The sequence below is a fragment of the Humulus lupulus genome, chromosome 9, assembly GCF_963169125.1.
Source record: "Humulus lupulus chromosome 9, drHumLupu1.1, whole genome shotgun sequence".
In the NCBI taxonomy this organism is placed as follows: Eukaryota; Viridiplantae; Streptophyta; class Magnoliopsida; order Rosales; family Cannabaceae; genus Humulus; species Humulus lupulus.
Genome location: NC_084801.1, coordinates 38,217,905 through 38,231,556, shown reverse-complemented (window position 1 = coordinate 38,231,556; position 13,652 = coordinate 38,217,905). Strand labels below are relative to the sequence as shown.

The following is a 13,652-nucleotide window of genomic DNA, read 5'->3' as shown; positions in this document are numbered from 1 at the left end:
AATCTTGATCCTGAGCCCCTAGCGATAACCTAGTCAAAACCAAGTATAGAATCCTGTCAAAAATGAGTAAATAAAGTGTTTCGAACCGAGTCCTAGCCTCCGAGACATCGAATCCTACTAAATTGGCTAGTAGGATCGACCCCAAGCCCTTAGTTTTGAGTTCCCTTCATTAAAAACTTGTTTTGGCAAATTTTATATTTTGAGTCGCGGCCCCACTCAAGTCAGGGGCCTAAAACCCTTTCTGACTTTACCTAGCGTCGTGGCTCAAATAGCCCAGCAGCCAGCTCCTTCCTCTTCGTCTAATTCGAGCTGCGGCGTCCAAGAACAAGGTCGCGGCTCGAATTGGAAACATAGATTTTTCTTCGAATCCATACCATCCAAAATCATCCCAAGGCCTCCCTAAAGCCCCAATTATAACGACCTGGTTAGCCAAGACCGTCACATTGTGTTCTTTAAATAGTGCTTAACTCGCTAAACGAGTCATTAGGTCATAAATGTGCATCTAAGTTTTATTAATGGGCTAGGGTGAAAATTTTCAGTTAAAAAGAATCGATATATTTTATTTAAAACATTAAACTATACACAGGATCCCATAAAATTGTTTACAAAGTTGTTTACAATCCAAAATGGTCATTACAGTTCAAAAGTTATAATCCCTCGACCTATGCGGAAAAAATAGGGCTAAACCCTAGTTCCCCTGAGAAACACCTTGGCCGTGGTGGTCAAGCGGCCGCATATGTACACATCACCACCTAATCTCTCCACTCAAGGCTGGGTGGGCATTTCTTTTCCTCTACCTGCACCACATTGCACCCGTGAGCCAAGGCTCAGCAAGAAAACTTATTACTGCATGCATTCAATGTAAATAAATGATCATGCAATCATTTTGGGGATTCATCCCTAATCAAATGTTGACTAGTAAGTCAATCCTCAGGTCTTGCGCTCTAAATAGATAAATAATGAATCATTCTTGGGCCCTGCGCCCTTAATAGATGACTTTTGAGTCTCTCTGGGGTCTTGCGCCCTAAATAGATGACTAATAAATTTCTATGGGGTCCTTCACCCTAAGCCATTTGACTATCAAGTCACTTGAACCTTTTTGGTTCTGGCTCTAAGTAACTAGTCATAGACTAGCCAAGCTCTTAGTTTTCTTCGACCAATAGGTCTGTCAAGCATTTAATGCTCATGTTGATTATATCTAATCATTTCGGCCTGCGGTCAGAACGCTAATGCCGCTCTTGACTCATAAGTCAATTCTATACAACCAGCGCTCAGTACTATTGTCGATCATGACTAATAAGTCAGAACTTCCCGACCAGTACTAAACATCACTGTCGTTTCTCACTAATAAGTCACTGCCATTCACAAATAAGCAACCCTGCCAGACATTCACAATGCAACCAATGTCCATATATAGAGCACTCAACATGTCTCATCAATAATCATGTATGTCACATACTAGGTGTCGTTTTCTTACCAAAATTTCCAGCGTAAAATAAATAAAGAACGACCTTAAGAATGATCTTGTCCTTAGGCCCTTAGCTGTCACCTAATCATAACCAAATACAAAACCCCATCAATAAAATGAGTAATAAAAGGTTCATGTACTAAAATCCAGCTCCCGGGACCTCGAATCCTACTAAAACAGTTAATAGATTCGATCCCGAGCATAGGGAATCGAAAACCTGCGCTTGAAACTTGTTAAAACCCAACCTGGCATAAAGAAGACAGGCGGACCGCGACTTGCCCCCACAAGACAGAGAGCCCCCTGTCTGGGTGCTAGGGGCGGGCTACGACTTAACCCTGAGGGTCGTGGCGCGCCTGCCAGATAAAGCCCAGGGGAGGCTCTGGGGTTCATTCAAGCGCGACTTGCATGAACTCGGTGGCGACTTGACCCCGCGAACCTAGCTCCCTTGCATTTTCCTTAATTCTAACTCAGTCAAATCTTCATCAAACCAATCCCAATATCATAATTAATCATTACCACAACATTACCACCATTCTAAAACAAAACCTAAGTTCTATAACAATTAAAACACCCTCAAACACCTAATTACACAATCAAATATCAAGCTTATAAACCATCTCAAAAATAGAGTAAAAACTTGAGATTTAAACTAAAAATTCTTACCTCAATCCCAGAATTGAACACTTTTCAGTTGCTGATCACTAGCCTAAACTCTTAAGCCTTAAATCCTCAAGTTAATCTTCCAGCCTAGCTTCAAAAATTCAATGGAAGGAAAGAGAGAAAGATGATTGAGAGATAGAAGAGAGGGGAACTATGTTTTTGCTGCCTATTTTATCTAAAACCCTCCTTGGATGAACATATCTAATGATCACAATGACCAAAATGCCCCTAGGGCCATTTTAATTCCTCAAAGCCACCCAAGGGTATAACTGTCATTTCCTACCTATTTCGGTAATCATAATTAACATCCTTCAATTCCCATTACTCCCAATATCTTCAATCAATTAATAAATCATATCCCATTACCCGCTCATTCCCAGTAATGTACTAAGCATCAATTTACCCCTAGGCTCATCCCGAGTCCGGTAATTAACCCGGTTATGACCAAACCGCTAACTTGCTTCCTATGATCGTCTCATTATAAATAGCTCAAACATCTCCACATAACAATGTGGTCTCACCCAAATATCACATACACACACATAAATATACAATTATGCCATTAACGGGTCAAAATTACGAAAATGCCTTCTAATTAGAAGTGGGCCCAAATGCATGCAATTATCATCATATAATAATATAACTCACATAATCATGAATATAATCACATAATTGTATATTAAATCAATTATGGCCCTCCTGGCCCCCTAATCCTGGCACTAAGCCACATTAGGGAACTTGGGACATTACAACGATCCCCTCCTTATAGAAATTTCGTCCTCGAAATTTACCTGAACAGTTCGAGATACTGACTCTGCATAATTGACTCCAGCTCCCAAGTCGCTTCCTCAACCCTGCTATTCCTCCATAATACCTTAACCAAAGGTATAGTTTTATTCCTCAGGACCTTGTCCTTTCTCTCTAGTATCTAGACTGGTTGTTCCTCATAGGAGTGATCTGCCTCAAGCTCCAAATCTTCGTAACTCAACACATGAGTCACATCTAATACATACCTCCGAAGAGCTGAAACATGAAATATGTTATGCACGGCCGACAATGCCAGTGGTAAGGCCAACCTATAGGCCATCTGACCAATCCTCTCAAGGATCTCAAATGGACCTACAAATCTAGGGCTCAACTTGCCCTTCTTCCCAAATCTTCTCACCTCTTTTAGTGGCGCGACTCTAAGAAAGACATAGTCTCCCACCTAGAACTTCATGTTCCTGCGTTTGGGATCTGCATAACATTTCTGTCTGCTTTGAGAAGCGAGCATCCGAGCTCTAATCTTTAATATGGCCATATTGGTCCTCTGAACTGGCTCAGGACCCAAGTATCTCCTTTCTCTTGTCTCATCCCAACGAATGGGAGATCTGCATTTCCTACCATACATAATCTCATAAGGAGCCACCCCAATGGTCGACTGAGAGCTGGTGTTGTATGAAAACTCTATTAAATGTAGATACTTACTCCAAGACCCATCAAAGTCTAGCACGCATGCTTGCAACATGTCTTCTAATATATGGATCGTCCTCTCAGATTGTCCATCTGTCTGAGGATGATAAGCAGTACTGAACTTCAATTGTGTACCCATGGCCTTCTGCAAACTTCCCCATAACTTGGATATAAAAGGGGGGTCCCAATCTGACACAATCGACCTCAGTGCCCCATGAAGGCGTACAATCTCTCTCAAGTAGAGATCTGCGTACTGGTCAACTGTGTAGGTAGTCCTCGCTGGTAAGAAGTGACCTGACTTGGTGTATTGATCCACGATAACCGATACTGAATCATGTTGACCCACAGTCCTGGGTAACCCTATCATGAAATCCATCGTGATGTCCTCCCATTTCCACTCTGGGATGCCCAGAGGCTGTAATATTCCTGTTGGTCTCTGATGCTCAGCCTTGACCTGTGGACATGTCAAGCACTTAGCTACATACTCTACTACATCCCTCTACATCCCAGGCCACCAACACAACGATCTCACATCCTGATACATCTTCGTGGTGCCTGGATGCAAAGAGTAACGAGTTGTATGAGATTCATCCAGAATCTTCTGCCTCATAGCAACGTCCATTAGAACACATATCCGACCTTTGTATGTCAACAAACCCATATTTGACAATGTATAATCTCTAGATACGCAAGCTAGAACTTCCTCGCTGATCTTGGTCAGTTGTGGATCACCCAACTGACCTTCCTTTATTCTCTCCAACAGCGTAGACCGTAGCGTAATGTTGGCCAACTAGCCCACCAGCAACTCTATGCCAGCTCTAGTCATATCCTCTTCTAACTCTCTGGATATCAGCCTCGCATTGAAAATCTGTCTCAGACCCTTCCAGCCTTTCCTAGATGATACAAGATTTCACAGTCATAATCTTTTACTAACTCCAGCTAACGCCTTTGTCTCATGTTCAGATCTTTTTGTGTGAAGAAGTACTTCAGGCTCTTGTAGTCAGTATAAATCTCACACTTCTCTCCATAAAGGTAATGTCTCTATACCTTAAATGCGAAGACCACTACTGTCAATTCCAAATCATGAGTGGGGTATCTCTGTTCATATTCTTTCAATTGGCATGAGGGATAAGCAATCAACTTCCCTGGCTGCATCATAACACAACCCAAACCCTGATGTGAGGCATCACAGTATATAACAAACTTCTCCTGATCTATTGGAAGACTCAGAATTGGAGTTGTAATCAACCTTTGCTTCAATTCTTGGAAGATGTTCTCACACTTATCTAACCACACAAATCTCTGATTCTTGCGTGTCAGTTCAGTCAATGAAGTGGAAATCTATGAGAATCCTTCCACGAAACGCCTATAATAACCTGCCAATCCAAGGAAACTTCTAATTTCTAAAGCATTCTTTGGCCTTGGCCAATCCCTGACCGCCTCAATCTTGGCTGGGTCCACCTTAATCCCCTCCTTACTCACAATGTGCCCAAGGAAAGTTACCTGAGATAACCGGAACTCACATTTCATGAATTTTGAAAATAATCTGTGTTCCCTCAGTCTCTATAGAACCAACCTCAGATGTTCCTCATGTTCTGACTCTGACTAAGAATAAACTAGAATATCATCAATGAAGACGATCACAAACTGGTCCAATAATCCTTGAACACTCTATTCATCAAATCCATAAAAGTAGATGGGCATTAGTCAACCCAAAGGACGTGACTAAGAACTTATAATACCCATATCTGGTTCGAAAAGTTGTCCTCAGTATATCTTACTCCTTGACCCTTAACTAATGATTACCATATCGAAGGTCTATCTTTGAGAATACCCTTTTTCCTTGCAAATGATCAAACATATCATCTATCCTTGGCAGCAGATACTTGTTCTTGATTGTTAACTTATTCAGTTCTCTGTAATCAATACACATCCTCGGAGAACCATCCTTCTTCTTCACAAACAGAACTAGTGCACCCCATGGTGACAAACTAGGTGTGATAAAACTTAAGTCTAACAGCTCCTGCAGCTGTACTTTCAATTCTTTTAATTCTGTTGGGGCCATTCTGTAAGGTGCTCTAAACACTGGCTCCAACCTTGGTGCTAGTTCAATTACAAATTCAATTTCTATGTGTGGTGGAAATCCTGGTAAATCTTCTGGAAACACATCAAGAAACTCACAGACTAGTCTAGTCTCCTCTAGTCCCACTGGCATGACTTGAGTGGTATCAACCACACTGGCTAAAAATCCTATGCAACCTCCTTGCAATAGATCTTTATCCCTTAGAAAAAATTCATAGGTATACGAGGTCCATGCACAGTGCCAACAAACACAAAAGGATCCTCACCTTCAGGCTCAAAGGTTACCATCTTCCTTCTACAATCTATGGTTGCCCCATATTTCACCAAAAAATTCATACCCAAAATCATGTCAAAGTCGGTCATTACCAACTCTATCAAATCAACTGATAACTCGCTGCCCTCCACTGTCACTGGAAATGATCTGACCCATCTTCTGGATACTACTTGCTCCCTAGTGGGTAATAAAGTTCTAAACCCCACAGCATAACAATCACATGGTCTACATAGTCCATCAATAATTCTACTAGCAACAAAATAATGTGTAGCACCAGAATCAATCAAAACAGTATAAGGGGTTCCAACACTAAAAAGCTAACATGTGACTACTGAGGGACAAGCCTCAGCTTCTGCCTGAGTCAGTGCAAACACTCGAGCTGGGATCGAGCTGTCCACCTTTCTTGGCTCTTCCTTTCTTGCTCTCGAAAAATATTTCTTGAAATGTCCTACAACTCCACATAAAAAACAAGCTTCTGCCCCACACTCCCCTAGATGACACCTCTTGCATCTAGGGTACTCAGGAAAAGTCCTCCGAGCCTCACTACCACCTTGGCGGCCCATTGTAATACCACGTGGTCGCCTGTTAGGGCCTGGAGTTGAGAAGGCATGAGAAGTCTTCCTCTTCTGATCAATAGGGTCTCCGCCCCTACTTGAACCTATAAATGGAGGTCCAACCCTCCTAGTGTCTCTCCTGGATGCATTGTCACTCCAGATCTTGCTCTCTGCGCTCTCAGCTGTGAGCGCCTTCTCAACCATCTGTGCATAAGTAGTAACTCAAGACACAGTGGTAATACGAACATCACGGGCTATCCTAGGCTGTAGCCTCTGGAGAAACCTCTCCCTTCTAGTTCCATCAGTGGGCACCAATTCCATTGCAAACTTTGCCAGTTTGTCAAACTTTAAGGCATATTCAGTCACTGACAGACTTCCTTCAAACAACTTGACGAACTCTTCAACTTTTGCAGGCCTGATGGCATCAGTATAGTACTTTTCATTAAACAAAGTCTAAAACTCTTCCCAACTCAGGGCATTAACAATTCTTGTAACACCCTCACTTATTTTAGTTAAAACCATATTTGAGGTGTTACGTTTTAAAACTATATCATAATTTATTACTGCGGAAGTCTGGACATTTTTTTATTTTTTTTTTAAACTTGAAAACTTATTTCACATTATTTACATTAACATAAAGTGTGTCTCAAACATATTATACATAAGTATTAAATAACCCAATTTATTTTCAAAACATAACTTCACACTTTATTACAAACATCTCACTGATAACTGAAATAACCCACAAAAAGGTCGATATGTTCATATGTACAAATCAGGGTCAGGACCATGCTTCAGTTCTCCTCATGTCATTCACACATTTCTTTCTCTACCTGCAACACAAGACAACTGTGAGCCTAAAGCTCAGTAAGCAAAGTAATGCATGCAATGCTAATGATTACCCAATGTCAATGAACATACACAACTTCTTTTTAAATATTTTGGGCCCCTTAATATTGTGCACTTTGTTTGAATTGGTCAATGCCTGCAGGGCTTGTTACACATACAATATAAAATCCCATGGGTTCTCCTCTGGCTAGCCATCACCACAGTAGGGCACATTAAAAACCTTATTCCATCGTTGCCCCGTCAGGCTCAAGAGTTAAGGCGGCCACACACTGTGGTGTCAATACATATAACAATAACTCATATGGAGGAGAAATAAAAACGGAAACATGGCAAACAATATAATTGGTTCACTAAAACCTAGCCCAAATTATTGGGCAGCCACTATAAGCCTACTATAGGCCTCCGTTTACACTTATTAACACTTTCATTTGCCTTTTCAAAACAGTGGCACTGAACTTAAACTTCTTATTACAACTTTCTTTTATGTTGCACAAAACTTGCAAAGGCATCATATAATTAATCATCATAATATCATGCATGGTCTTATATCATATAATAATTTACCATATCACTATTATGACATGCATACAAATTTATGATGAAGTGTCAATGTATGTTAATACCACTTACTCACAAAATATTCATATAATGCATACTTTCACATAACATGTAATTCTTGTGTTGCAGTTGAGTACTTTACTTACCTTCTGTCCAAAATATAATTCACCGTGTAACAAGTGGTGTCTTAGGTATTGATGTGCTTATCCTGACAATGGCATGGATTTCTCATCATAATGATGGCAGTAATACATTGAACTCTCATTTAAAAATACCCATAAAACATCATATCAAATTTCATACCCAAATCATGCCTAAAATGCCTTAAACCACCTAGATCGAGCATTAGATTTATCTTAGACATTTGGAGAAATTTTGACAGAGTTTCCCCTTTATTTTAGCTATCCTCAAATATCAAAATCAACCAATAATCAACATCAAATAACCTGCCATAACCATATATATCCCAAATACCAACATAATTCATCATAAAGTTATGATATACTGATTTTGATAAAATTCTAATTTCCTAGATCATCACCTAAATTAAATGAGTCTCCACATCTATTCAAACATTTATAAACATATATACTCTCTTATAAACTCAATCAAATAACCAAAAAAATCAGCTTGTACTCCAAGAACCCCAAAAACCTCATAAAACACAAAATTTCACTTACCGAGCAACTTTTCGGCGAAAACACTCTCTTCAAGCTTTTCTAAACCTCAAACCACTTGGAAACCCCATGCCTTGTCCATATTTTTCATACTTTCTTATATCTTGAGCACATCAAACACCCATAAAAGACAACTCAAATGCCACAAGGTTAATAATATTGAGCATACATATAGACATCACATACACAACTTTTATACTTATACATGAAAACACTTATAAGAATATGCATATGCTCAAATTATACATATTGTATGATATGTAATGCAATGCAATCATGTGATTATTGGCTATATTATATCAAAATAATGTGGGTGCTACAATTCTGGTCTGGGATATCACTTCCCACCAAATTAAGGCATCTTCCCGAAACATATATGTGGCACAAGCCACCCTTGCATTACTAGACACCCTCATAAAGTCAAGGATGGTGTTAACCATGCTCATTCATTTCTCAGCTTTAGCTGGATCTGAACTACCCTCAAAGAGGCTCCCATTTACTTCCAGCTTCTCGTAACTGTTCAACTGTTGGCATCGATACAGGTGGTGCCTCTGATAAAATTTTCCCTTCATGAACATGTTGTTGTCTCAAGAGGCAGATTTCTTCTTCCTTCCTCATTACTCAGGCTTGTAAATGAGCAAACATCTGCTGCCAGTTATCAGGAGCTGGCTGAGGGATCTTACCCTGATCATTTTCCTGACCCTGTCTATCATTCTGGCGCTGATCATCTTGGCCAGCTGATGAGTCTACCTGTCTTGGAAGCATACTATCAACTTCTACCTTGCTGCAATAATCAATACGGCCAGTTATGTAGTAATAACTAAACCTCTTGCCGCCTCACGGTCCAAGATTCAATAGAACTCATCCCTGTTCCATAATCATACTAATAAACATGTTGATTTATAAACATGGTAGTTAACATTTAACATTTAGCATTTAACAATTAACAACCTTCCTTGGCTGAACATATCTAATGATCTCAATGACCAAAATGCCCCTAGGGTCATTTTAATTCCTAAAAGCCACCAAAGGGTATAACTGTCATTTCCCACCTATCCCGTTAATCATAATTAACGACCTCCAATTCTCGTTACTCCAAATATATTCAATTAATTAATAAATCATATCCCATTACCCGCTCATTGCAAGTAATGTACTAAGCATCAATTTACCCTTAGGCTCACCCTGAGCCCGGTAATTAACCCTATTATGACCAAACTACTAACTTGCTTCCTATGATCGTCTCATGTCCAATAGCTCAAACATATCCAGATAACAATGTGGTCTTACCCATACATAAATATACATTTATGCCCTTAACGGGTCAAAATTAAGAAAAAGCCCTTCTAATAAGAGGTGGGCCCACATGCATGTAATTATCATCATATAATAATATAACTCACATAATCATGCATATAATCACATAATTGCATATTAAATCAATTATGGCCCTCCTGGCCCCCTAATCCAGGCACTAAGCCACATTAGGGAATTTGGGACATTACACCAATTAAGTCCCAAAAACATTAAAACACACCATATACATCACAAACATCCTAATAACTAACTTAATTTAAACCAAATCTAAAAATCCGTCAAAGCCTAAAACTCTAGAAAAAGCTTCAGCCACAAGAAATTAAACTCAAAACCAAGATGAATTGTTACCTCCAATGGTTGCATTATGGTCCCAAGTTGTACCTAGCTTAATCCTAGACACCAAGCCTTCAATCCCCAAGCTTTGTTTTCCTCAAAATCTCAAAATATTAAAGTACCCAAGAAGGGAGAGAGAGAGTGAGAGCTTTTCCTTTTTTGTTTTCTGGGTGTTTCTTTAGTTCTCTAAACCCTTCCAAACTTCCTTAGTCAAGCCAAGGTCTACCAAAAAGACCTAAATACCCTTTGGTCAATTACCACCATTCCTTCTAATTCCTAATAAACTCGACATATCCAACTAAATCCCAACTATCTTGAAGTAATAATAATTTAATCTCCCATTACCCAATAAACCCCAATAATGTGCTAAATTACCAAAATACCCCTAGGCTTACCCCGAGTCGGGTATTTGACCTCGTTGTAACTTTTCCGCTAACTTGCTCACTAGGATCGTCTCATGCTGAATAATCCTAATATATCCACATAATATTGTGGTTTCTATCATAAAACAGACATATTTACAATTATACTCTCAACTCGTCAAAATTACAAAAATGCTCTTCTAATAAGAAACGGGCACACATGCATATTTTGTTGGTTTTTATAGATCAAATAAGAGAATATACGATGCGGAACAACAATCAAAATTGTTAATTTAATCCCACAAGATTTCTAGATCTACTTCTTCACAAACATATATATATATATTGAATCAAAGATATGAATAGAAAATTACCTCAAGTCCTTCCTTGCTGCTATCATTTTGTATGGAAAATATCCTTGAGATCTCACACCAAGATCTTCCAAAATATTTTCAGCACACAAAGAACGAGTGTGGGCTCGCTATACAAAATAATAGGCAAAATCTATTTATCAGATGTTCTCAACACATGAGATCTGATAAAGTTTGGACCTAAGTTTGTGAAGAACAGTGACCTATGCTTGTAACACTGTTCTCTTTCTCTCAGAGAGATTTCACGATATATTTTCTATCCCTGAAAAGTATCGTTCTGAAAAACTGATATCCTATATTTAATATATCCAATATATTAAAAATAAAATATTAGTTATTTTAAACAATTTGAAAATAACTAATCAGTTATCAGATTTTGTTTAAATAATAATATTTTAATCATATTACAGTATCTCATTATTTATTTACTATTTAAATAACTAAAATTGTGGAACTAAGAAACTGCCATGAGCTTCTTATGCGTGTAGCACAGTGACTGTGCACTGTGCTACACGTGTACCACATACTAAGGAAGGCATGTGATTTTTTCAAATTTTTTATTATTATTTAAATACCAAAAAACCCAAAAATAAATTAGTTCAAAATTAATTATATTTTTATTAAATAAAATAATTAATTAATTACACATAATTATACAATAATTATGTTTGGTGCATAGAAAAATATTTTACTTATCAAATAAGTCCTTTTTCTCATTTTTGTATTTACCTTTGTCAGTGTTTGTTTGAGTCATTTCGGGGACCATGGACCTATAACATTAAGCTACAATAAATTGAAAATAAATAATTAAGCTCTTTAATCATTATAGTTAATTTATTAATTCTGATATTTCTCCACTATAAATTCAGAATTGAACTCTTTATGTTATAGGTATACTTTTACAGAAATCTTATTTTAAGTCGTCCATTGATATAACCATCTTACAATAGTTCAACCTTCTAAATAATTAGTTCATAAATTAGAATGGAAGAATTACTATTTTACCTTTCTAATTTACTTCCTATTCCTTAAGTACTATTAATTCACTAGTGAATAATTAATCTATAATCTAATTATAGATTTGAGCTCAAAATCATTCAGTTCCAGAATTAACCCTTAAGGGAACTAATATATGATCCGTTAGGGAAGATTAGATTCTGTATTGTTGATACATGTTCCCAGCCATCAATGATATTAAATCTCCAAAACAAAAGTCATTAGCCTCATTCTATGAAGAGACCTTAACGAATGAATCAAAAGATTTAATAAACATGAACAGGAGTTCATGAACACTCAGGATTTAGGTTGATCTATAAATGATCATCAGTTATGATATGAAATACAAGTCTTTATTATTAAATGGTTTTTGGATAAAGACTTTTATTCATATCGGTCCATGTCATATATAATCATATTATATAAAGCACCTTTACTGAGATGTCTTACCACATCAATCATCCAAATCTAGATTATCTGTATCATCATGATACTCAGCAAACCGTACTTACAACCCCAATTAAAGAATTCCATAACTTCAATTCGTTGTTGTTGACTATTTTTATTCATTCATATGATCTTAATTCTCTCGTACTAATACAAGATCACATCCTCAATAATGAATATGGAATTTTTCTGATATTTACAAAATTATTCAAACAATAATTTAATAATCTAAATATAATAATAATAGACCATTGTATTTAGTTATTCATAGAAATAACAAATATCTTTTACATGCTTTTAGGACATACTCCTAACATATTTAATACTCCTAAACATGCAAGCATAATTATATTATAATATAATTCACACAATGACATGCTCATAACACATAAGCACACAAGTAATACAATTATTGCCTCCTGGCCCCCTAGTCCAGGCACTAAGCCATATTAGGGAATTTGGGGTGTTACAAAACCTCTCAGAAGGATAAGGATGTTGATTTAGATTATGAATAGGATTACATTCCATAAATGACTGATGATGCACAATATGAATCTCGTGTGGATCTAGAAAAATTTCAAACCTATATACCCTAAATGTAAAAGGCTCGCTAAATTTTTGACCATCGTTAGGTTGTATAATTTGAAGGCCAAACATGGAATTTCTGATAAGAGTTTCTTGGAGTTACTTTCTGTCTTAGAAGAATTATTACTCGAAGATAATGAGATGCCCTCAAGTTTTTGTGAGGCAAAGAAGATATTGTGTTCGTTAGGCATGGAATATGAAAAAATACATGCTTGTCCTAATGATTGCATCCTATATCGAAAGAGATTTGCGAATACAATTGCATGTCCAACATGTGGTGAGTCTATATAGCAAAAGAAAAAAAAAAATCAAATGCGATTAAGGATGGTGTCCCTGCAAAGGTGTTATGGTACTTACCACCTATACCTCGTTTAGTTAGGTTCTATCGAAATGCCAAATATGCTAAAACTTTAACTTGGCATGCCAACAATAAGGTAAAAGATGGAAAGATGATACACCAAGCTGACTCACCGACTTGGAAAACAATTGATGAGATATGGCCTGACTTTGGCAATGAACCTAGGAATATACATCTTGCTTTTTCCATAGACAGTATAAATCCACATACTTCCCTCATCAGTATGTGTAGTTGTTGGCCTGTTATGTTGGTTATGTACAATTTACTGCCTTGGTTGTGTATGAAAAGGAAGTTCACAATGTTGATATT

The 13,652-nt window shown here is 37.6% G+C and overlaps 1 long non-coding RNA gene across 1 annotated transcript; it reads right to left on the bottom strand.

Moving 5' to 3' along the window:
- Positions 1 to 6,983: 6,983 nt before the first annotated feature.
- Positions 6,984 to 8,643, bottom strand: LOC133800866 (uncharacterized). The gene is made up of 3 exons (XR_009876646.1): positions 8,578 to 8,643; positions 8,044 to 8,105; positions 6,984 to 7,323 (listed from the first exon to the last, which is right to left on the bottom strand). It is a non-coding gene; the product is annotated as an uncharacterized LOC133800866 (long non-coding RNA).
- Positions 8,644 to 13,652: the final 5,009 nt, after the last annotated feature.